The 26,826-nt window shown below is 40.8% G+C and overlaps 1 long non-coding RNA gene across 1 annotated transcript in view; it reads left to right on the top strand.

The window, feature by feature from the left end:
- The window catches only part of LOC139806749 (uncharacterized), a 37,972-nt gene extending 34,850 nt beyond the window's left edge, over window positions 1-3,122 (top strand). The window contains exon 3 of the long non-coding RNA XR_011730339.1: window positions 1,460-3,122. This is a non-coding gene — a long non-coding RNA (uncharacterized lncRNA). The remainder of the gene's footprint in view (window positions 1-1,459) is intronic.
- The last annotated feature ends 23,704 nt before the right edge of the window (window positions 3,123-26,826 follow it).

Here is a 26,826-nt window from a genome sequence, read left to right as displayed (position 1 = left end):
TTCTTCAGAAGGTTGTGTTCTCTTTCAGGCTCTTTCTGGTGTTAGACATATCGAATCAGAGTCTTTCAAAGGGTTAAGGTATATTGGCTTAGGGGATACTGGATTAAAAGCCAAGAAAACGAAACAAACTCGCAAAACCCCAAGAAGAAACAAACAAAAAACCTAGCACAAAATAGCTTCCTTTGTAGAATACTGGTCCACAAATATTGCAAATCTGCAACTAGCTCAAAGCTAGATTTTGGCAAATGTCCATTCTGGTTGTAAACATTTGTATATGCACAGGTTCTTAGCCAAATCCTTTCTGAACATTTATTTCCTCTCTGTGTAGTCCCACAGAAGCAAATACTGTTTTAAAGCAAGGAGTAGTCTGGTTAAGTAGGGGATGCCAGAACCCAATCTGGAAATAAAATGTATACAAAGAGGCTCTTTTGGCCACATTTTAATGTCTTTTTGGCCTCGGGCAAATCCTCAAAGGACAAATGAGAATCCATCAGTGTAATTACTGCAGGTGCAACTTATCGCTCATGTGAACACACAGATTTCATGTTGGTGTTAGATGCTGGTAAAGACATTCAGTGTTGTGATCCAGGAAAAAAAGATTTGATATTCAGTGCAGTTCTGAGTTTAAATAGGAGTTTTTTCAGAAAACTCATATGTTTTTTGGAAGAGAGGAAATATGTTGAAAGAAGATAGCTATGTTTAGGGGAAAGCCAACTGTGTTAGACAGTACTGTATCTTTGATGGATTTAAACCATACTTGCTTTTCCCTACAGTTTGAAAAAGGAATATTGTCTGGAGAAGATGTAGTCATATAAGAACAGATGGATGCATTTGGTAAAAAGGAAAGTAGCTCTGCACAGAACTTCAGATATGATAACACTCTTCCTTCTTCACCCAAGACCACCAAAGGTTTGTCAAAACTACTACGTAGGTTTTGTATCTAAATAACATTAGTTGAAATTTCAAATCTGAAGATGAGATTCGTGGGAAACTGAAATTCTCTTTTGGATCTGGTCATAGCTGCGCTGGCTCTTTCCTAGCCGAATATGATTGTCAAGTGCAAGTAAGAAAAAAATCTTATTTCCTTGTCAACTGAAAATCATGAAGGCATACAAACACTAGGCATTAGAATTACATGCCCTTGTTTGAAGTTGTACCATTTTATGGTCAGCTACTAAATTTATCTTCATATTTGGGAAGGCAAAGACTAGATAACTTTCTCAGAGCACAGGTACATATAGCTGTGTTCTTTGTGTTTATTAGCAGCAAGCCAGATTAAATTAAAACATGCTTTCTTTAACACAGAGGAAGCTTGAGTTTTGAAAGGAGTTCAATGATCTCTCAAGGTTCCTTTGAACCCCTAACACTCTGTGATTTCTGTGATTTTACGTAACCCATTCCTAATAGCCTTATGATATTGTTAATTACCCATAATTAATAATTTTGTCTTATTTTTCAGCCTTGTGGCGAAGTGATCATGAAATACCTTAAAGACCATCTGCTCATAATAATAGGGATTGCCTCTGGACTGGCAGGTACCAGTAAACACCATTAAAATATTCAGGAGCTGACAAGCAATTTGTTCTATTTAGAAATACATTGGGAATAGGGATTAAGACACCTGGTTTGCTCAATTAAGAGACAAGGGAAAATCACCTCTCACCTTAGCTATAACCATACTGTTATTTCACAGAAATAGTATATGGCTGCTAAGCTACAAGCTTTAGATTGGGTCAGACTACCCTGAAGATCTGGCAGAGTCAGGCTGTGCCTTGGAAGGGAGCACTGTGGACAGACGGGTGTGCAGATACCCAGCCCTGGCAAGACATGAGGCAGAACCACCAGTCTTTTCACCCCCTTTCTCTCATGTGCTTGTGGAAAAAAAACATCCAATAAGAAAACTTAGCCCCTAAACTGCATATTCTTATTATGGAGGGATTATGATACAGAATTTTCTTCCAAGGATCTAATTTAGCTATCAGGATGGTGCATGGGTGTGCTAGAGTGCACATCTGTTCTGGTACATACATGTAAAAAAAAAAGCAAAGTGTGTTAGCTCTTTATTTTAATAGCTTCATTATACACTGAAAAATAACATGCAAATTTTTCTCCAAAGAGACAAGTAAAAACATTGAGGTTATCCAGTCAACTACTTGATGAATGATAGGCTCTGATTAGGAGAAACAGACAAAAAAACAGGAGATTTCATCATGTTGTTTTCTTCAGTCATTTTCTTTCTTTTCACAGTTTTTCTGTGGTTTTCTTCCTTGCCAACCCTCTGCTGATGGATGTTTGAGGAAAAAGCAGAAATAGATGAAGACTGCTATGCAGAGCACAGTCTGTTATTCCAAGTGAAAACTTTTTAACATCATTGGCAGAGGATTGCTTCTCATGGTAGAAGAGTGGGCAAAAGCCCCAACTCAAAAATACATTTCCAGTGAAATAATCATAAGCAGGGAAGAGTTACACAGCTGCAGCACTAGCCACTAACTTGTTACCTGGGGGGGAGCTGAGGTGGGGGGTGAGGGGCAAGAAGGAGGGGTGTCAGGTCTCACCTGCACGTAGACTTCAGAGGGAAAGTAGGTGAAATACACCAGTATTAAAAGTCTTCTAAAAATTTGATGGAAGTGTAAAATTGCATCTGCATCCTGAAGATAAGTCTGAAGTAATTTTGCTCCAGTTACTGCAGTAAGTGGCCTTTAGTAGCCTTTCACTCATTGGCCATCATTCTTCTTCATTCTCCACTTGGCATTGTCTGTGGTTGCTGCAACTCCCAATAATAAAAGGAGTAGAAAACAAGATTAATAAACAGTATCAGCCTCAGCTGGTACAAATTGTCATCTGGCAATTTACACTTGATAAACATTTAGGCTTTCCAAAGATATTAACAAATGATGACTACTCGAGTAATTACAAATCAAGGGCCACATGCTAACCATCTCTCTGCTTTGGAAAATCCCAAGTAGAAAGTGGGCAAAGATAAGTGCTCTTCCCTAGCATTCCCTCTGGGCCTGCTCCATGATGCCACTTGTGGGCTGTTAATGGCTTCAGCTAGCCTTAATACTGGAAATGATACTGAAAAGAAGGGCCCAGTTTTACTTGGGTGCAGGTGGAAAAACAGGCACAGTCAACTTATTTGAGCTGTGAGTCCATTTCCTAGCTGTACCCTTGTGTTCTGTGTGTTCTAGGCTCTTTCTTAAATAAATGTAGCATGGTGTTCATGGCTTCATAAGTGTCGAATGCATAATTTCCACTTTTGTGAAACACCTTCATAGACTAGTTAATATTAAATCCAGAATGAAGATTTCTGATCTTCTGATTTCACCAGGTCTCTGTCATAGACTGTGGAATTTTACCCAGTAATTCCCACTACAGCAGGTGACCCTACTGGGTTTTTTGTTTCAAACACAGCTTCTTAAGTGGACTCAGTGTTTGTATCCCAAATCTATTATCAATTTGTTGATATTTGTTGCATTATCTTGTGCCACTCAGAATTGTGGTGTGTATGTACATCTGTATGCCTGCATATGTATACACATATATTTACATGAAAGAATGTGACAGTGGCCAAGAAGAGAGATTTCAAAGGGAAACAACCCTTAGATTACGCAATGTAAAATCAGGAAATTCCTCCAAATTTCTTAGAAAATAAAAGATTGAATTTTTGTCTGAATTTCTTGAATTTCTCAGCATTTGCTCTTCCATTGCAGCTGTCAACCACCTTTTAAACTCCCAGAGTTACAGGGATTCCCATCCACAGAGGCAATCCATCTTTTGAACAAATGAAAGTTTTCCATCATGTCTGCAGTCTTACCCCTGGTACACACTGATTTCATTAAAATGGTTGCATTCTAGAGTTGTTGATGTTCTTTAAGAATTACATTGGAAAAGACCTGCAAACCAGATTTAGCCTGCATGTAAATCCAAGACATTTGCAAACAAAATGTTCCCACTGTGTATCAGTTGTATCCTGGGATTACCAATATTGCCAAATAATTCCAGAAATGTCTTTGTTTTCCAGATTCTTGGTTTGGGGTTTTCTATGAGCCTCTACTGCCAGATCCAGAGAAAATGAAACTGTGTAAGTGTCAGAATGATGTCACCAGCCAAGGCTTTGCAGATAGAGAAATATTTGGCTTGGCACATTCTTATAAATATATGCATGTCCCAGGCAGCTCTTCTGTTGAGAACGGCAGCCCTTGAGCACACAAATGCTTCACAATTTGCAAAATGACGTCCTTACACTTGTTAAGATTTAATGATGTGACTGTGAATTTTTATTTTCAATAAATGCCTTTGTTTATGTTTCTGAAGCATTTATTTTGTCCGAAGATAGCATTTGAGTCATGTTGAGATTCCAAGTTTGCCCTGCAGTGTGTCCACGTGTGTCCACACCACCATCCCACCACCCCCACAGCACAGTCACCCTAAACAGCTGGAAACCATCTTGTGGTGGCTGAGCAGTAGAGGGAACCACACACCTCCGGGCAGCTTGTGGGGCAGGGTGTTTTCATTACCAGTGTCACAGGCCAGTTAGACACTCAATAGGGTTTACACGGTCAGGATTTTTTGTTCCTTCTGAGGAGCACAAGGACTGACTTGCATCCAAACAAGAAAACCACACTTCCCTTCAGGGGCTTTTAAATCGATATGCTGGCAGCTGAGATGATTACTCTCAGACCCAAATCATGTTTGATTTGCATGTAGAAGCTGGATTTAGTGGCAAGTGTTTTGCAAATATGCATCAAAGATGAAATCCATGCCTAGGAGGGGGAAAGACATACACAGAAGTCATGCAGGTGAGACTTCACCTGGAGTGGGTAAGGTGAACAGTGGGCTCCCCAGTACAGGTGGCCAATGAAGGGCATGGCTGCTAATGCAGCACCAGCCATATGAAGCAGACCTGCCTCTGGAGTGACCAGTGTCTGCAAGTGCTGGGGCACTGAGGCACGGACAGCTCTGATTGTCCCCACACAGCCCCCCCCCCAGGGTTTGTCCCACCTGCCCACAGCTCAGGAGCTCTTGTCAGACCCCTGGGGCCATCACCCCCTGCCTCACTGATGCTGCAAAAAGTCCAGTCTTCAGATCCTCAGAGCCCTGCCCTACTTGGCCATGGAGTCCCAGCAAGCTGGGCCCACCCATGGGACCATGGCATTGCCTCAACCCATCCCCGTCCCCAGGGAGGTGTCCAGTGCTGGGGGCTGGAGATGCCCCAGTGACTCCTTGGTGCTCTGCCCCTGGCTGGGGTGGGCGGTTTGCCTTGCTGCAATGACCTGATGTGACACCACAGCGGAGCCTACATGGTCTCAGTGTCCGGATAGCTGCTGGCCCAGGTGGATCCCTAACAGAAAGTAAATGGCATCAGGAAGCAGAATTGTTTTAAGATGTATGAAGATGTATAATGATGCCCATAGGGATCTGCTGAGGTTTTTCACAGAGTGCTGATAGCCTCACTGCTGTGCATTGGGGGCTAATCTGTTTTCAGCAGATGTCCCCAACTTCATCTTTAGGAGCAGCTTTAAAAATCATCAGGCAGCTTGTCTTCAGAGAAAGCCACATGCCATGCTCTTCAGGACCCATCAAGTACCCATGACTATCTCAAAGCACAACTAGACTGCTCCCATCTTGACAGAGCAATCAACTGTTATTTAAAAATACATTAAAAGCTTTGCTTGAGTGGAGATATTTGCCTATGCTTTCTATTAACAGGACTGGTTTCCAGGGAAATCCATATGAAGAGACCACTTTCTTTTGAGACATATGCCGACGAAAAGTTTCTGTCTTGTCCCCTGTCCCTTAGAACTCGGACTATTAAGCTAAGCACTGAGAGATGTTTTCAGCAATTCATGTGTCTCCCAGGAAAGTCATCTAGCTATGCAACAATTTTAGCACTTTCTCTTTTCTCTGCTTCTCTGCTGAACCTCAGAAACTGTGCTAGAAGAATTCTAACTTTGGTGAACCAGAGGGAAATCATGACTCCATAACCCAGCTGTACTCACTGGACGGAGAAATGCTGGCTTCTGGTTCCTCCTTTGATACTTTTTTTTCCCTGTACATATCCTACCCATGACTGGAAATCCTGGGAGCTGAAACTGAATCACCCAGATCATGGGATGGAAGCTGGACTTCTGGATTTTCACTACAGATAAATACAGAGTAGAAGGACAAAAAGCACAGAGAATTCCAGCTTCTTCCACCTCCTTGACATGAGAAGGAATTGCCAGGTATCGTTAACTTCAGGGAGCTGTAAACTTGAGTATTACTGCTATGGATCTGTAATAAGCATTGACATGAGACTGGTACAATATATGCTGCCTTAGACACCAATATGGTCCTGTATGTTAGTCTTGGGGAGACAGATGTACAAAACCAAGGTGTTAATATATAAAAATTTGATCTTCTACAGCCTGGCTTTGGATACAGCCCTCCAAGTGTCCTTCTCTTGCATCAAAATAATGATGCACGATACATCAGACTTTTTGTTAAAACTGTAGTGCCATTAAAATAAACAGCAAAGTTTTATTGTCTTCTTTGAGGAATTTTAACCCAAGGGTTTAATCTGGTAAATAGATCTTCTTTTTATGTAGGCAATTAGTCTTTATTTCAGAGTGCTCTAAGGAATAAAACTAAAGTACTATAATTATGTGCTACAATGACTCTTAAATGCAATTGAATCAATGAAACCATTCGGAATATTGCCAACTTGCTACTGAAGTGATTTTGCCCCTAAAGCATGCTTATTGACATTGCAAAACTTACTTACTTGTAATGTTCTGTAGCCTTCTGAAGTTTTCTCCATTTTTTTTAATAGAAACAGCCAAATAAAACAAAGAGAAATCTGTATGGAGGTGATTCACTTGGTCTTATGGAGAACTCTGAAGGGCAGAAGTTCATATCATAGACTCACAGAATTATAGAATTGCAGAATGGTTTCAGTTGGAATGAATCTTTAAAGATCATCTTGTCCAACCCCTCTGTCACATCTAAACTACCTGTTTGAACTCCCCTTATAATGAGTGAAAAGAGATAAGCACATCTAGGATCTGAGCCACCTCGTTCTAAAACAGATGTCGGAAGAAGTTAGGTGAGTAATTTGCATTATTAATAGGTGAAGATAGAGTGAATAAATCATACCCTGAAACACTGCACTTGTTAAAATCAGTAGAAGAGGTGGTCAGTTAGGAAAGAGTATTAGTATCATATTCTATGAGGGTCCATTGGTTATTCATTGACCTTTCTGCCCAGTGATAATACAGCCTGCTAGGAAATGAGCCCCACTTATTTCTTTGGACTGGCAGGATAAGATTCAGATGCTGTCTGGGAATGCCCCTCTCAGAGCCACAATGCTGTAACAAAGATCCCAGCGATGCTCCTTCAGGGAGTCCTCTTGGGGTTCTTATCAGAGAATATTTTGAGTTAGAAATTTTCTCAGGTAATAATAGGACAATTTTTTGAGACCACATCCACTTTTCAATCATGATGTCTGGAACTGTCAAAATAGAATCTTACAATAAGTCCTTGGTAGAACAATAAAACTATAAGGGTTTTCTTTTGTGGGGTATTGGGGAAAATTTGTTTTGTTTCACAACAATCTCATCCAAGATTCTATTCCCCTCAGTCTTAACCAATAAAATCAATCTTATGGAGGACATGGCCACACAGGGCCAAGATCTTAGTGCTTTGGAATACCAAAGGGAGTAAAAGCGTATATCATTATAATCTTAAATAGTTTAAGGAAAGAGTGGTAGGAAAAAAGACAGTGCATTCCTGCCTTTGCTAGAGAAGCTGAATCCCAACACAAAACCAACTCTATTTAACACAAACTGATGATTTATGATGTCAAAAGCAAAAAGCTGTAAGTGGCAGTAGATAAAGACCTGGATAAAGCTATCCACTAAGAATGATTTGTTACATCATTGGAGGGATTTTGAAGAAATGTGTTGTTCTCAGAAGGGATTGCATTTGAGGGGAAAATACACCATGACTAGAAAAAGAAACATGTTCTAGTTTATGGTAAAATATGAATCAGTAAAGCGATGTCTGGAATGCCATAAATAATGAAGGAAGCATTAATAGGTCCATTATTGGAAATAAACAAGGAAAAACCAAAACTAAAAAAAAAAAAAAAGGGAAAAAGAGAAGAAGTCAGAGAGAAAGAACGAAGAAATCAGGGCAGGCTCATTTGACAGAAAAAAGAAAATGTTATTGAGCCTATCAAGACTTTGCTACCAAGGCTTTGCTACACTCAGCCGAGTGTTAGGGGAATTTGGCTCTGATCTACCTGTGTGTTCTGGCTGTCAATTTGAAAGCCAGTTCAATCTGTTCTTCATGCAACACCAAATCTCCCCCAAATCTGAATGCCTATCAGGACCTCTAGGAAGCTGGTGTCACAGCTGTGGCTCACCTGAACAGAGCTGATAGCCAAAAGATGCCTCAAAACAGCTCCTTGTTAGTTGTATGGCCCCCAGAGGTGCCTGTAGAATGATCCTGAAGAACTGGAACTGTTGTCTTTTCCTAAGAAAAGTACACCAGGATGCTGCAGATCTGACCTAAGTATGTTTAGAGGCATGACTGGGTGAGGCAGCAGGGTTTATATTTAAGTTAAGATGGAGGATTATCAGTGTAAATTCTGAAAAACGATTGACAGCATAAAAACCAAACCAAACCAAACCACCAGCTCCTCAGCTGTGCTGTAAGAACTAACCTAACCTTGGCCAAAGGTTTACTGTCATGAAAGAAACTCCGATGGCTGAGGTTGGATTCAACCCTCCTCAGCTGAGGGGATATTTGACCTTGGATTGTTTGGACCAGCCAGTTATAAAGCAAATACCTAATGGTTCTCCAGACCAGAACTAAAACCTACCCCAGCAAAATTCAGGCTGGGGAAACTGGAAACTGTTCCTCTAGGAGGGAACTAGGCTGTATTGATCTGGGCAAATGCTACATTAGGACACCATTCAGGGGCAAAAGGGGGCTTGCATCTCTTCTGTCTTTTTCCATGGTAATTTGATTATTCTTGATAGTTACACATCAAGAAAACTGGCAGCTCTTCTCTGCATGAGAGAATAGCAGTAGTCTCATCCTTTCACTGAAGGACTCTCTTTTTGTGCAGTGGTTTGGATTAAATTCCATTTCATTCTTTTCAAGCCTTTCATTTTTGAACTAAAAGCTGACTCTTGGTGAATTCTGAAAAATGTTGAGCCTGCTTGGGTTTCTCGGGGAGGCAGAGGAGTCATGTCATTCACCACTTGATAGGGTTGAATCTTTTATCTATCTGAACTTTGACACTGGGGAGGAATAGGAAAATAATGCCTCTTCCTTTCTGTCTCAAATCCACTTACAAATTCTGTGGAAAATATGTCTCCATAGCAATATCTCCTTACCTCTAGATTTTATATAATTTGTTTGGGCAGTCCAGAATTCTTTAAAATACAGGAACCAGAGAAGTGGAAAAGACATGAAGGAATAAGAGACAAGAGGTCCTTGGGCAGTAAGAGGGATAAGAGACATATAATATTCTTCCTTCCTGGTCTGTGAGGAGCTCAAATTCAGCCAGTGTAATTTATCAGAGAGACTCCAGTTTCTCCATCTACATTAACCTGTGCAAGACTGGAAAGGACAGTTTTGTCCATTTTTTCCTGAAAAATGAACTTAGCTGTGCTAATGGACTTCCACACAACAAGGCTATGAAGGAAACTGGTGATTGAAACCAGTGACTGAGTATGGACAAACCCAAGATAGTCTCAGATAGCTTTACAAAACCATCTCAAGACATTCCAGCTCTTAACACCATAAGTCTGTGATATTGCAAATATGTGAGGAGGCTAATTAGTGGTGTGGGTCCCAGGGGTTGTATTAAAAGGCCCAAAGTGTCAACCATTCCACATCTGCTATTACATGAAGAGATTAGGTTTTTAAGCAGTTTCAAACTGTACTTTTGTGGTGTTAACTGTTATCTCAAAGACTTGTCAAATCAGCTAAACCCAACTCACATATGAATACTGGATGCTTTTTTGCTGTAATGCATTTTTGTGCTGAAGTTTCAGCTGAATATATTACTTCACTGTAATACAAATGTTTCCTAAACTCTGATTCATTAAATTAGTGAATTAAAGCAGCAGCTACCCTCTAAAGCATTAAATCTATTACTACTCAAATTGACACTAAGTTATTTATTATTACAGTTAATTCAGACCAGGAAAGATCTTCTGTAGGTTCGAATCTATCTGGAGTGAGAAAGGTATTGAATGTACTTACTATTGCCTCTGTTAATTTTTCTTTTAGAATCTATTGGGTTTTGTTAAAGAATATTTGTAAAAAACATACTTGACCAAGGCTTAATAACTTCATCTTTGATTAGCAATATATTAAGAGTAACAAATATTAGGAAGTGCAGTATGGGAAATGAATGTTGGTTGTTCATCATAGACTTCATTATTTATTTCTGTTCCCTGGCTGGACAAGGGTCTGCTGCTCTAAGTCCTGTTGGGATCATCTGGGATAGGAGTAAAATAGATTCTTTCAAGAAGAGAAGTGACTGAGGAAATTGTTTAATAAAAAGTATGCAGTAATGATATGAATACAAACAGGATTAAATACACCAAAGAAATATCCTGGCACTGTTATTGCACAGGAAGCGTATTGCAACTACTCCTATTGCTGTAGCAAATGAGTTAGGAACACACTTGCTTGATACTCAGGCTATTGTAGTTCTGTCTATGTTTACAGCCAGGCAAACAGATGGGTGGGAAATAAGGATCATGTGGCAGCAAGGCTCAACACATCAGAAAAGGAAGTGTCTGAGGACAACATTCTAAATTGCAGCTGGTAGGGGAATTCAGGGAGCCAGACTATGAAATACATGAACCAGAAAGTGATCGGAGCTGTGAGACAGAACTTTACAGCCCAAGCTGATGTGAAGTGTAATGAAGCCCTGGAGCCCCTTGCAACTCATCAAGGATGGGACTGTTTAACAGCACAAATGAGAAATTACAGACTACTGAACACAACAGAGTGTACTGAAATGGGAAAGAAATGAGGGCTTGTTTTATAGTGATTGGATTTCAGATTCCAAAAGAGTTCTTCACATTAAGTAAAGAAATTGTCAGATACAGTTTTGGGTACTTTGATTGGGGTACAAAAGATCCAAATGTGCTATATCTGAAATGCTAAATACTATAGCACAAACAATTGTGTTGAAATACCTTCTCTGTGTGATTTAAAATTCTGCTCTACTTTCTACAAATGGACTCCTACAGTGACAGAGGGAATTTCCTGCTATTACCTTTTTTTGTATTTTTATTTCTCCACCTTTCAGCCAGTGGAAAAAGGATTTGGATCAATAGAAGAAAAAGTCATTCTGGAGTACAGAGTGGCTGACTTGTTTAAACATAATTTTTAAAGTCTATATACAAAGACATGTACAAACCATTGGAGAAAAAAAAATGCATGTGGCTTTAGAATAGCAGATGTTCTGCAGACATAAGAAAGTTGTAGGCAAAAGTGTTCAAGAGCAATTTTTCAGAGCCAAAATTGACTCTGCTTCAAGTATGCTAGAAAAACACTTTTATATGACTGCAACCATAAGTTGACATTAATAAATGCAAGTTAATTTTAATAATGTGTGGCTTTAATTGCAATAATCACAGCAAGATTATGTAAAAGGAACAACAGCCATGGACCTCACACTGCTGCAGAGAACTTTGTGAGCAGGTGCAGAGGGTTTTATATTTTCCAGGAGGGACACAATATATTTCTGGTCATATGGCAACCATTCCTGGAGCTTGAAATAATAGGTGATATAGTTGGTATTATCCATGCAAAATCCATGGGTTTAATGTATGCTTTTTGTCTGATGGTTAACAATTTAAATTATATTGGGATAGAAATTTATTAGAGAGACAGTATCTGTGTGGGCAGAAATTAAAAATATGAATAACGAGATGAAAACAGAAATTAATATTGACACTTACCTAGCACTTACTGAGTATTTAGACAATATTTCACAGGGGAACACAGTTTATGTACTACTGCATATTACAAACCATGATCATCACATCGCAAGCATGCTAATATCTCCAAACAGAGAAAATATAGAGGTTTCCTGGTCTATTCTGGACTTCAGTGGATCTATATATCAAATTCAGATTGTATAAATTAAGAGGGATTCAGTCACCTAATGAAGCATTTAGTGCCTTTTAGTCTCCTAAAGCCTTCTGCCTGGGCTCCAGCTGCTGCTTGATAAGACCATGTGCATATGTACTGTGTCATACCTGGCTGCCCTGCACAGGTCTCTTCCTCACCTTAGCTGAGCTAGAGTGAAACAACATACTTCAAGGATCTTGATTTGTTATTGCTCAGCTCCCAGTTACCTGGGTTATTGCAACAGACTACTTAAGTAGAAAAATGAAAAGTCTGGAAAAGTTTGGTTTACGCTAGCAACGGAATGACTGTGACAAAACACTGCTATGATTTAGATAACTGGGTAATGTGTGGTTAGGAATGCTGATGGAGCTACACCATATCCATACCATGCAGGAAATAAGAGCACAGTAAACGTAAATTCTGGGGTCTGTAGCAGCTAACTCAACTGTGAGACTGAAAAACAGACACAAATGCTCTTGTGGATCTTGTGGACTCATTCACATGAAGATGTGACAGGGAATTAGAAAAGCCACAGGTATTATGAGTGTCTTAATTTTGTAGACAGAAGAAAGGGAAAGAAGGCTGCAAGGAAGGGAATAAGTAAAATATTTTAAAGGCTGCAAAGTGTAGTTCATCTACACTGTCTATTCTGGGACATTGCCATGCACCTGGGACCAAAATTATTTTGACATGGAAAGTGCTGGGTGATTTGAAACTTAGGTGATAGGAGAAAGCAAGGCAGCAAGGGCTACTTTAGTTAACATTCATGGGTGTGCCACAAAATCACAGAACCATAGAATGTTAGGGGTTGGAATGGACCTCTGGAGATCATCTAGTCCAACCACCCTGCCAGGGCAGGTTTAACTAAAGCAAGTTGCACAGGGGGAGTCCAGACAGGCTTTGAATGTCTCCAGAGATAGAACTCCAACACCTCTCTGAGCAGACTGTTTCAGTGCTCTGCTACCCTCAAAGTAAAGAACATCCTCATGTGTAGATGGAATTTCCAGTGTTAGCATTACCTCTTGCCCTGTCACTGAGCATCACTAAAAAAAGCCTACCCCCTTCCTTTAAGTATTTATAAGCATTGATAAGATTCCATTCCATCCCCCAGTATTCTTTTTTCCCCGCTGAACAGACCCAAGGCTCTTAGCCTTTCCTCATAAGAGAGATAACCTAGTCCCCTCATCACCTTCATAACCCTTTGCTGTACCCTCTCCAGCAGTTCTCTGTCCTTCTTCAACCAGGGAGCCCAGAACTGGACACAGTATTTCAGGTGCAGCCTCACCAGGGCAGAGCAGAGGGGAAGGACTGGACCTCCCTCTCCCTACTGGACAGGCTTGTCTTGATGCACCTGAGGATGTCACTGGCCTTCTTGGCCACAAGAATACACTGTTGGCTTATGGTCATGCTGTTGTCCACCAGGTCTTTTTCCACAGACCTGCTTTCCAACAGGTCAGCCTTTAACCTATACTGATATATAGAGTCATTCCTCCCTAGGTGCAGTAAGCAAAACCCTTGTTGAATCTCCTAAGGTTTCTCCATATCCATATCTCCATATCCACAAGACAGTTTTCTGCAGCAATAGAGCTGGTAAATTTTTGATCCCAGGATTTTTCTTTCAATTGGCTCTTCAGGGCGTGTATCTTGTACACGATATTTGTCTTATTACTCTAACCAATGTGATGCTGTTGCTACACACTTTGTAGAGCTCTGAAGGTCATTTGCAGCCTGGAGTGTGACAAATTCTTGCAATGATATATAATTATTAGGAGCCAGATGCACTCAAAAATATGTAGGTCATCACAAGAGGCACAGCTTGAGCCACACTTCAAAGCTTAGCATCTTCCTGCAGCCAACAAACATCCACTCCACTTGAATATGGCTTAGCACTGTGCACAGAAAATAAGCTTTTATGGTCACTTTATATTTTGCTATTTTGATTTTTCTGTATATTTTTGTTAAAGAGTAGAACTAAGTTCTGAGAGTTAAGGACTCTGAGGGACAGGTGATGTGGTAGCAGACCAGGTGAATTTTCAGAAAAGTCAACTAAGAAGATATCTGCATTATTTTGCAGATTTTTAACCCACATGTTGTTGTTTTCTTAAGCTGCAGAATTCTGGGTGAAGGTAGTACTTGTAAACTGTAAGCACTTTAACATCCAAACCAGAAAGTGTCAATTTCTTAAGAATATGTCTTTCTCTTTTTTTCTAACTTGAAGACCATCAGTCTGGTTGCCAGAAAACATTGACAGACATGTGGATGTTAATGTTCATATTCAAGCAGATACAGTGAATTTGTGCAAACTCGGAGTAGCAAGAAAGTGAGCCACATCATGGTCTTAGGAAACAAAAACCTGTTTTATCCTATTTACCTTGACTTGGGTTAGGAATCTTCAGGAAACAACAATTCAGGTAAGTGAGTTAGTATTTATGGTGACAGTGCTGTGCCATTTGTGGAATAATAATGTTCTCTTTAACACAGAAAATCTCATTCCCCCATGAAATGAAACAGGGCCAAACCTTTATCTGATGTCAATCAACTGATTCCTTTGCCATTAGTGTAAGTCCAATGTGTTTGGTGAAGTAATACCAATTTACTTCTGTGAGGGCTTTTGGCCTTCTGCCTCACAGCTTAAAATTAAGAAATTAAGCTGCCTTTAAGTCTTTTTACTGAAGCTGTGTGCAGTTCAAATCTTGCTGGGAAAATAAAAAAACAAAAAAAAGCTTGCTCAGATATGTTTTTCCTTTTCTCCCTTTCTGTTTCAAATGATTTTGCACACTTATCATATGAATTCAATGGACTATGTCTGATTTTCATCAAACAATGGAAAACAAAAAATGTTCACAAGTTAATGCCATTTTGCTGAAAAAAATAACTATGCATTTAAGATAAATTTATTATGATTATTTTTGTTTTTTTTTAAATTTGCAATGAAAAGTGAAGAGAGTTAACATATAAGCCATTTTACTCCATACTAATGACATTACAACAGTCCTGCTTTGAAGGTCTTTTTGAAATAATGGGAAAATCCAAGAAAGTTATGTCAATATTATGTTGACATAATATGTCAAAATTATGTTGACATTATGTTGACATGTTGTCAATATTATGTTGTTAGAAAGCCAGCCTTTTTTCATCTTTGTTTTTTCCTTGGTCATGTTTAAAATGACCTATCTTAAATTTGTAAAACCCTGTAAATTCACAGTTAAGGATAAAACTCTGTGTTTACTGGAACTGTTTCCTGTATCACTTCAAGACCTCATCTGACTATCTCATCTCACAAATCAGGAAAATTATGATGCTTCTACAAAACAGGAAAATTATAGGAATTACCAGTTTTCATGTCACAGTGAGAATATCTGACACAGATGTTGATAATAGTTGAGATTAGGAGTTTTCCACACTTTGTCCTGTTGTGATTAGATTTTGCAGCTATTTTGCATATGTCCACCATCACTAGAGTTTAATTCTTTGTAAAGTAAGGTATTGGTTATATTTATGCATTAATTTAATTTTATATTTGTTGTGGTAGGCCCCAAGAGCCGAGAATCTTTCATAGGTATGAGTCTAACCTCAAAACTGGCTGTTCCGTAGGGTGATGAATTGTAAGACTAAGAAGTGAGTTCTGCAGGGATCTTACCAATGAAAGAAATTATTTGAGATTTAGTGATTAGGAAGAGATTTAGGATTGCGATTTGAGATTTAGTGATTCCTGTGATTAGGAAGACCTGCCCAGGAAGAGGTTGAAAGCCCCAGTGGCAGGAAGCTTTGAGGGACCTGAGTCAGGTCCCTGTTGGTGATATTGAACTTGGACATTGTTTGAACACCCAAGGTCTCCTTAGGAGGTAGCAAGCAAGAAATGGTGCTAGTCATCTGGAGATTCTGACATACTGGTGCATGAAGTTGTGTGCTGGTTTATTTGAGAGAGAAGAATACAAGGGAGGATCAGATGTCTTGGAGCAGGTCTACCTAAAGCTTACTCTTAATTTTAAATTTCTCTGTACCTTTCTCACCTCTCCTGCCTGACCCCTGGGTCGTGGTAGGAAACCCACTTCTAACTTGGGTTCAGTGTGGCCCTGCAATTAGAAGATGAGACCTCGTGCATCCCACCACATCACTTGTGGTTTCCACCACGGATGTGAAGAGGGGAAAATTCATAGAGGATGAGGACATAGTGAGCTGCTGTTCTGGCTGGGCTGGGAAGGATCTGATGGCACATCTAAAGCAGTAAGCCTTTGTAAGGAGAAAAGCAGACAGTGTTCCCCAAAGGAACTAGAAAAGATGAACAAAAGAAGCTGTTTCCCAGCAGATCCCATCTATGCTGGGGCTGTGCTGGCATGACTGTGTCAGCAAGTCTGGGAAGTTCCTAATTGAAACCCAGCTCCAGCAGCCAAACTTTAGTGCAGATCAGGCCTCAGAAAATGGCCAGGATGCTCCAATGCAATATTTCCAGCGCAGGTCCTGCTAGATTAGGATGTGTTTTTCATTTGAAGTTGAGCTACTCTAACCCAATTCCCTCGAAACAAACAACTGAGCAATGAGCAAACAGCCCTGTGGGAGGAATGGCTCATTCATGCGCAGCGGGGAGCAGAGCAGGGTGGGGACTTACTGGCTCCAAGTCCTGGCTCCAAGGGCTTGTTTTCTCTATGACTTTCATCCTGTTTGTCACTGTCACCAGGGGATTACAGATTCAAAGCAGACATCTGGCCCGGTTTAATGCCAGCAAGAAAGCAAACTGGATATTAGTTTTGGTATGACAGTAAAGCAGTTTGATAATGCTCATGCTGATAGAGCCACCGCATCATTTATGATCTCTAAAACTAAACTGATTTTCATAAACGAGTCACAAGATCTTATTAGAGCTGGCAATTAAGATTATATTGCAGCCTAGACTGCTAAGGAGCACTAAATTTTCCTGGAATCTGTTCAGTTGTTTACACTGATTTTATATTAAGTTAGAGAAAAATTTGGTCATGTAAAGGCAAAAGCACTTTAGATCTGTTTCATACTGTGCAGCATGGTCTCACTGATTAAAAATACCTGGGTCTCTTCCAAACTCGTCATCATGTTGGCTACATGAATGTTATAAGCAATCCCCAGCAAACAGAAAGATCTGAAAGTTCAAAGCTTATTTAATGTGAGAGTGCTTGTAAAAGGGGGGGAAAATGCCATTTCTGCATGGAATAATGGCTTGTAACTTTTCCAACATTATTTTTTTTCATTAATATCACCTGAATCTGATATATATGTTTCACAGCAGACTCTAAATAAGAAATCTGGTACTTTTTAGCCTGTTATTCCTGTACCATCTGGCTAACAGGTACTGTACTTTTCTTGCGGTGTGACACACCAAATAAAAAAGAGTCAGATCTTTTTAAAGCCACAATAAATTTCCCAAATGAGTTTGTGTGAAATGTTAAAAAGCAGAAGATAGAGGTTTTGGGTTACATTGCCTCTAATTTGAAAGGTGGATAAGTGGAGCCAGGTGTGCTACTTAGCCAATACCTACCTGTTCCAGCTTTTTGAATCTGCGAACATTACACCCGGATACAGATGGGAATTGGAAACAATAAATTATTATTACAGAGACTTTATCATCCTGTAACTTGTGCATGGAAGATGAGCCACTCTCAAGGGCACTTTGAAAGTGTGCTGTTTAGGCAAGTATCTGGACAGATGTATGGCAGTAGGAATATGTCATATACCAAGTGAGGGGAATAAGATTTCTTAATTCCACCATGACAAGCAGAAGTATCTTTTTAGAAATGAAATTACCCTGCTCAGCACTAATCCAATTTCTTTCTGGTGTTTCTTTTTTGGTTAAGATTATCATCCACTCATCCAGCAATCTGCTAGTCCATAGATGGAAATGGGGGATGGTATAAGCAGACACATATTAAGAAAAGGGGCTAATGATTTCCTACTTGAGTTGCAAATACAAGAAATATAGGTAAGATCAGCCATTTAAGTTTTACTCTGCAACTTGTCACTTGTGACTGAAGAACACATATTCTCACTGATATTTAGAAGTCTACATATCAGGATGACTGCAAAGAAAGCCAAAGCATAAATTACTCAGGACAACAACTGCAAATAAACCCATATCACAAATTACTCAATGGCATATTTCTTCATTGATTATCGCAATCAAAACTTTACACACAAATATCCTGACTTTGCTGGGGAATGGATGTCTAGTTTGCTTTCAGCTTTCTCAGCAGAGGCCAATTGCCCTATGGCCTGGTGTCCCTGCTCTCTTCCAGCTGTTTGAAGCAGAGGCTGATGCAAAGCTGGGGCTCTGGGAGCCTTTTCAGCAGCTCAGTCTGGATCCATCTCAATCTCACATGAGACAAATCCCTCTGCAGAAGTGTGCATCTTTCCCATTAATGAGGAATGCAGCCTGGACAGGCACAGGCACTGAGCAGAGCCAGACAACCAGACTGCTACAGAGTTCAGGGTTTTCCTTTGAGTTGGTGACAAAACAAAAGCCAAGACATGAAAATCCTCAGCAGGATGCGATGAGCTTCTCTGCACATCTCTATTACCAGATGACAGGCTTCAGATGGGTGATCACTGCAGCCAGCACAGGTCTTGATAAAGTTTCTAAGCACTGGGCAGATATTCCTGTGTTTGATTTCTATTTCTATTTGGTTAAAGACAAGTATGCAAAAGACAAGTATGCAAAGGGACTGAGCATCACGATGTTCAGCACTGCTGTATAATGGAATGGGGTAAAGAGGAATTCATAAACCCAAAGTAGGAGTCCAGGTAGACTGCCCTCTGAGTGGAGTGTGGGGACCATAACAGCACGGATGGGCACAGCAGGTGGGCACCCTGCTAGGACAGAGGTGGCACCCACCTCTCCTGCATGGGATTCAAGAACTCTCCTCGGGAGCCTAAATTGTTCTTCTGTTAATAAATGGGTTAGACAGGAAGGGGTAGAAGACTCACCATGCTGGACTTTGGTGATTAAATTGGCTCATGGCTTCTTTCTGCTTCTTACCCTCATGCTTTAGCACTTTACATTCTTTTCTAGGTTCAGCCTTTTTTCTTTCCCACTGCAGCTCCTTGTAAAGCATCACCAAAATCAGAAAAATTATAATTGTTTAAAGCAGAGAAACAATATGTATGAATGGGAATAATTCATACAATTTTCTAGCAATTTTTTTGTTTCCCCTAGGGAAAACAAACATGAGTTGAAACAGCAGGGCTTCATTTAAAAGAAAAACAAAACCCTTTTCCAAAATATCTCGGTATATGAGAATGGCAATTATTCCTTGCAATTAGATCAAATCAAGGTATTCCACAAAATGTGAGGGTCAACTCAGGAGGAACTGCTGGAATGAAGTGCAATGGAAAGCTTAACACCATCTTTCTTTAAAAGGGAAAAAAGTAAATTTTACAGGTTTTATCTTCATTGTATGAGAAATCAAGTAATATTTTCAACATTTATATTCATTCTGAATTCATTCTGAAATGCCACCACAAAGATATTTTTTTGTCCTAGTACAGAAAATGCCTCTGTCATAACAGCTGTACATGTTAACACGTGTTTTCTTTCATGTATGTCTTACCAGCTTAAATAGATCCACTACTTATAAACTAATACACAGACATCTAACAGATGCAGAAGTTCGTATGAGAAAGAATAAAAAATGAACAAACCCCATTGCTCTTTCACAACTGTTCTTTAATGTAGGAAGCAACCCACTTGTGCTTCCTTCACTGAAAACGCTTTTTTTACTCTGTGAAATCCCTGAATCCCAGCCTACTCTTTGTTCTTTTGTATTTTAAATAGCTGTTGGACTTCTAAAATTCTCCATCAGACTTTTTTAATTGCCTCATGAGGCTCAGTATTCTGAACAAGCATAAATAAATGCCTTAAAAAAGTTCTGAGATGGATTTACTGCGTGGATTGGTATGGGCACATTCCTTATATATAACAGCATAGGGAGTATGACTCTGAATGTCCTTTCCTCCCCATCTCTGAACAGGCAGATTCTCATTTAACTGGCACATGAGCCTGAATCTAAATAGTTTCGAGCTCTTGGTTCTCCTTCTTCCTGGTTTCTCTTCCTGATTTTAGGCCAGAGCTGCATGGAGTATTTCTTTGTTATCCCACCTCCTGTTTGACATGTTCCTTCTCCAGGATATATTCAGGACATATTTAGGATAGGTCTATGTCCTACAGGGTGGTCCTGCAAACAGGTGGCCTGGGCAAGCTGCATATTAAAAAGCACAGTCAACATAGCACAGGGATGTTTGCAAAATAAATCAACTTGCATTTCACCTGAAGATAAATTTATCCTCAGATGTACAATAGCATAGTTTCCATACACTGCCACATGAAGCCAGCTTGCTTAAGGTCAAGGCAGACTATGTGTATGGCAGTGGTCTCTCTATGTAACTTAAATTCAGCTCAGCAGTGGAGAATGCTTGGACTGATAAAGCAAAGTTGTCCCGCTGTGTTCAAGTAAGGTTGTCCCTCAAGCTCACTCAGGTGTGCTGTATGACACCAGAATTTTTCCAATGGGATGAGGTTCAACACGGCCAAGTGCCGGGTCCTGCACTTTGGCCACAACAACCCCATGGGGAGCTCCAGGCTGGGCACAGAGTGGCTGAAAGCAGCCAGGCAGAAAGGGGCCTGGGAGTCTGGATTGACAGGAAGCTGAACATGAGCCAGCAGTGTGCCCAGGTGGCCAAGAAGGCCAATGGCATCCTGGCCTGTGTCAGGAACAGTGTGGCCAGCAGGTCCAGGGAAGGGATTCTGCCCCTGTACTCAGCCCTGGTGAGGCCACACCTCGAGTACTGTGTCCAGTTCTGGGCCCCTCAGTTCAGGAAGGATATCGAGGTCCTAGAGCAGGTCCAAAGGAGGGCAACCAGGCTGGTGAAAGGACTCAAGCACAGACCCTATGAAGAGAGGCTGAGAGAGCTGGGGCTGTTCAGCCTGAAGAAGAGGTGGCTCAGGGGAGACCTCATCACTCTCTACAACTCCCTGAAAGGAGGTTGTAGCCGGGTGGGGCTTGGTCTCTTTTCCCAGATGACTTTCAACAAGATGAGGGCACGGTCTTAAGTTGTGCCAGGGGAAGTTTAGGTTAGATATTAGAAAGAATTTCTTTACAGAAAGGGTGATCAGACATTGGAATGGGCTGCCCAGGGAAGTGGTGGATTCTCCGTCCCTGGAGACATTTAAAAAGAGACTGGATGTGGCACTTAGTGCCATAGTCTAGCAACCGCAGGTGTGGGTCAAGGGTTGGACTTGATGATCTCTGAGGTCCCTTCCAACCCAGCCAATTCTATGATTCTATGATTCTATAATCCTTCTTGAATAAGCAACCATGTATTTTCTGAAAGAAAAGAGAGGCAGATACCTGTAGATCAAATATTAGTCCATGTTTGCAGGAAGGTAAATGAGGAATACATTCTTGTCACTTCAGGAGACACTTGAGTGCTCTGCTGAGCATCCACTACCTTTACCATCATTAAGTTTATTTACCGGGGTGTCAGTTAAATGATTGCAAATGCTATATCCTAAACAGTGCTGTAGATATTGCTGGTTTACTGGCACCAGTGAGACCTGGATCAAATGGAATTTCCCTTTCTGTTCTTTACTGTAGATTCTGCCTATGGCTTTTGGGTTAGCTCTTCTCCATTAAGAGAAGCAGTAAAGAAACTGGTAAATTTGTCCTCTGGATTGTCTAAGTGTAAAGTTACACCGCAGATGTACTTTTTTCTTTGTTTTGTAAAGATCTGTTTGGTTTGTTTGTTCAAGTTAATGAATATAGTATGTATTGTTATGTAGCTAGGCCAAAACACTTCAGCAGAAATTTAATAGATGTTTTCTGGTGCATTGCTCAATTTGATGTGGTTTCACTTTCTCCCTTTGTATAGAAGAAAAGCACAGGGAAGATAAAGATCTTAGGGTTAATACAACTAGAAAACACCCTGGGAATATTCCCTTAAACAGCAAAAAAAGAGTTAATGAAAAGTCAAGTACAAGTGAATTATTGTATGTCTGGCTAACAATAAAGCTTTAAGGTCTCTATCATAGCTTTTATTTGCCATGATAAGTCTTTATTCTCAGCAGGAGTCCAGTAAACTTTTGGGGGGACCATTTGTGTGAGAAGGGACACATCACAGCAGGGAAAGGTTTTGCTACCTAACGTTTGTAGCTTCACTAGGTTTCACAATTATGCTTGCTCATAGCAGTATTCCTCTTGGGCTAAGGAGTTTCCATACAACTACAAGGAGAGGCTATCTGCCTCCAAGGCTTCGCAGCTGAAGGTCAAAAAAAAAAGCCCCAAGGGGAAAAAACAACAGGTTTTAATGTAAATCAACAGGATGCTACACAACAGCATTGCATTAACCTGTCCTTTAGGATGTGTCTGACTTGCTCCGTTAGAACAAAGAGGCTATTTTCCCAGAACACCTCTGTTAACTTCACAAATGCTGCTTGTGGAGACAACACCTGAGAAGTTCTAGACCTGTGAGAAAGAAAATTATAAGAAGGCAAACTAAAACAGTCTGCAGTTTTTTCATCTAAATCTTGTTGAATTTGAGTGCAATAGGCTTGCAAGGAGGAATATGTGTGTTAGGGTAGAATCTGATGGCAAATGTATCTACTAATTTAAAGTCTGGATTCTGATAAATCAGCCTTATATACCATCTTCTTTGCATCCTGGTGGTAAACATCTACTGAAGTTCAGGGCTGTGGAACTTCCTGGATATTTCTAGGCAGTCGAATATTTCTGATTTCTCTGTTGCTCATGTTAATGAGCAAAAGTTAATGATTTTATTCAAGTGGGATCAAGCTCTCAAATGTAATTTAAGACCTCAGACAGTTCCCATTGCAGCAACTAGGCCTAACATCTAACAGCTAGAGTTGCATATGCATATTGCCAAATGGAAGGAACACGGGCTGAAAGATGCATAAATGTAAGGGGTACTGAAAATAAATTTATTGGAAATGACCACTGAATCTGAATTAAAATCTGAACTGCTTCCAAATCGGTGTCAAAGAACTGGTATAGCAGAAAAAGGCTTTCTTAGCCAGTATTATGTCCCTTACCTTAGATAAACTAGCCTATTAATGATATATAAGAGTCACATACTCTTCTCTGATACATTTGCCAAAGAACTATCTGTGCAAGTGAATTCCCAGATCCTGGATTGCTTTGAGAGGCAGGAATGTATGCATCTGAATCTCAGATCTAAGTAATGTGACCTTTTTTGTTGCTGAATACTTATCTTCCCTCTAGTTTCAACATACACTAACACAATTTTCCCCCAAACTGGCAACATCTACATGGAGTTCTGTGATGAGGCACAGCTGCCTTGAGGGCCAAGCATTGGGGTCATGATGCCAGCCTCACAACACAGTTTCTAATTATGGGATCCAGGCTACACTACTGGGCCATGGCCTTTCCCCTGCTCTGGAATACCTCAGACCTGATCAGCCAGTTTCGTAGATTTAAGATAAAGCAGACCAGCTCAATTTGGCACTTGATTACAAGAAAATTAAGCACAGTAAAAGAAACAAAGACTCTCACATGGTCAGATGGTAAGTGATGCCCCATGTTATTTCCCAGTCCCACCCACCACAAGTTCTTCCCAACCTGTGCTCTTCTGCTCACCTTTTCAACCCCACTTCTCCAGCATTTTTCAACTTGCAAGTTTCTAGACCCCTTCTTGCTCCAATTTCCCCCACTCCTCCCTATCTGAGAATGATCTGATACATATTTCCAGACCTCCTTGTGCCTGGTGTCCTACTGCTCATGCCCTGGCTAAAGCCCAGCTTCTTTTCAGGATGAACATAGAATCATAGAACATAGACTCATAAAATGGTTTGAGTTGGAAGGGATCTTAAAAATCATTTTGGTATAAATCCCCTGCTTGAGCAAGGACATCTTCCACTAGACCAGGTTGCTCAAAGCCCCATCCAACCTGGTCTTGAACACTTCCAGGGAGGGGGAAGCCACAACTTCTCAGGGCAACCTCTTCCTGTGTCTCCTCACCCTCACACTAAAGTAAGTTTTTTCCTAATATCTAGCCTAAATGCATCAATTTCCAGCTTAACACCATTACTTCTTGTCCTATGCACTTGTAAAAACTCCCTCCTCAACTTTCCAGTAGGTCCCCTTCAGCTACTGGAAGGCCACTACAAGGTCTCCCTGGAGCCTTCTCTTCTCCAGGCTGAACAATTCCAACTCTTTCAGCCTGTCTTCACAGGAGAAGTGCTCCAGCCCTTGGATGATCTTTGTGGCCCTCCTCTGGACTCTCTCCAACAGCTCCACGTCCTTCTTGTGTTGGGGACTCCAGAACTGGACACAGTACTCCAGGTGGGGTCTCACAAGAGCAGATTAGAGGGGCAGGATCACCTCCCCTGACCTGCTGGCCATGCTTCTTTTGATGCAGACCAGGATATGGTTGGCTTTCTGGGCTGCAAGCACACCCTGCTGACTCATGTTTTGTGTCTCATCAGCCAACACCCCCAACTCTTCTTCTTTGAGGTTGTTCTCAATCCATTCTCCACCCAACCTGTATTTGTGCTTGGGGTTGTCCCAACCCCAGTGCAGGACCTTGCTCTTTGCCTTGATGAACTTCATGCAGTTTCCACGAGCCCACTTCTCCAGCCTGTCAAGGTCCCTCACCACAGAGTTTGGTGTCATCAGCAAACTTGCTGAGGGTGCACTCAATTCCACTTTCCATGTTTCCAACAGAAATGTTAAACAGCACTGGTCTGAGTACTGATCTTTGAGGAACTCCACCCATCACTGATATCCATTTAGATATCAAGCTGCTGAACACTTTGAGTGCAACTATCCAGCCAATTCCTTATCCACCAAGTGGTCCATCCATCAAATCCACGTTTCCACTTTAGAGACAAGTAAGTCACGTGGGAAAGAGTCAAATGCTTTGTGTAAATCCAAGCAGCTGACCTCTGTTGCTGTCCCCTTGTCCAATGACACTGTGACCCCATTGTAAAAAGCCACCAAATTTTTCAGACGGGATTTGCCCTTGGTGAAACCATGCTGGTTGCCACCAACCACCTCCACATTTTCCATCTGCCTTTGCAGAGCCTTCAGGAGGATCTGCTCCTTGATCCTGCTGGGCACAAAGATGAGTTCCCTGGTTCTTCTTTCTTTCCATTTTTGAAAATGGGGGTTATGTTTCCCCTTTTCCAGTCAGCAGGAACTTCACCAGACTGCCATGACTTTTCAGATATGATGGACAGTGGCTTTGCAACTTCATCCACCAGTTCTTTCTGGAGCTATGGGGGAATCCCATCAGGTCCCATGGGCTTGTTCACCATGGACTTGTTCACTGAATACCTCAGCCTTCTCCATATACCGCATGACCAGGTCTCCTGTTTCCTTCTGGAGAGGGCCCACATTTTCCCTAGTCTTCCTTTTATCACTGATGTACCTGTAGAAATTTTCTTGTTACCCTTCATGTCACTGGCCAGATTTTCCTATCCTGATCCTTTTCTTCTTGGACAACTCCTTTGTATTTATGGTGTCTCATCCCTCCCCCAGGCTTGTTCCATCCTCATTGCTGTCCACACCCATCACTGCTGTCCCATTCTGGCTGTGTCAGCTCCCTGTCTTGATTGTCCCTGAAGAAACAGTGAGGTTTTAGGAACCTGACCACAGGCTGCAACTATGAAAAGCCTTCCATAGTTGCACCATGAGGGTTCAAACTGTGGGAAAAAGAGATAGTTTCCCTGGGATCACAAACTGGGAATACATCCTAGTGTTGCTCTCTGCATTTGCAAGGTGCCAGTTTCATGGAGAAAGAACATGAGGTGGGATCCAGTTGCAAGTGTTCAGTACTTGAGACTTGACCAACCCACCAGCAAAGAACTAGCAGTTGTTCACCAAGCAACAATAAATATAACAAAGGCTAGGACACTTGGAGTTGGGTGAAGAAAATACGGGGCTATGAGTCTTTCGGGGGCCTTCATATAAATTAATTTCCGTGAATTTCCTCTCACATGCACAGATGTTATTTAAGTGAACATGTGTCTGTCTTGTCCTCTTCCTCCCACATTTTCCTTCCTCTTCCTCTACCAATAGAAGTGCAACAAAAAAAGAGCTTTTTTTGCTCTTGGAAAGTTGGGCTGCTGTCTTTTGAAATCTAGACAGAAAAATTACGTGCACTAGCAGGCCATACTGTGTTCTTATTTTGGAAGCCAAGCCCCCCTCAGGTACCTACATAGCTTAAAAAAGCAGTGACAGGAGCTGGACAGAGTATTTCCAGTGGAGCCATTTTCCTCTGGACAGTGACATTTTGGTGGAATGTGTTGATTCTGTCAGAATTTGCACTGGGAGCCAGTCTGGTAAGCAGCTGGGTGGAGAGAACCACAAAAAGCAAAATTTAAACAAAATTCCATAACAAGTTTCTTTTATCTTTCTGACTTTTCCTTCCATTTTGAAATAAAAAAATAAGTATGGAAATGGTAATATTTCTGTAGACCAGAATTCCTAAGTCTTAACAAAAAAAGAAACAAAAAAAAACCTCAACAAAAAACCCAAGAAACTTTGTTTATTTTTTTCTTTTGGCTCTGCCTCTCTGCTTTCTCTCATTCAGCTACTCTTCCTTCTACCCCTTCTTCAAGTAACAGAGTTGGTGTTTGAAACAAGACTTGTAATTGGAAAATACTTTAGTGTTCAGTGCAGTACC

The sequence above is a fragment of the Heliangelus exortis genome, chromosome 1 (assembly GCF_036169615.1).
Source record: "Heliangelus exortis chromosome 1, bHelExo1.hap1, whole genome shotgun sequence".
Classification (NCBI taxonomy): domain Eukaryota; kingdom Metazoa; phylum Chordata; class Aves; order Apodiformes; family Trochilidae; genus Heliangelus; species Heliangelus exortis.
This window is presented reverse-complemented; position numbering and strand designations above follow the sequence as displayed.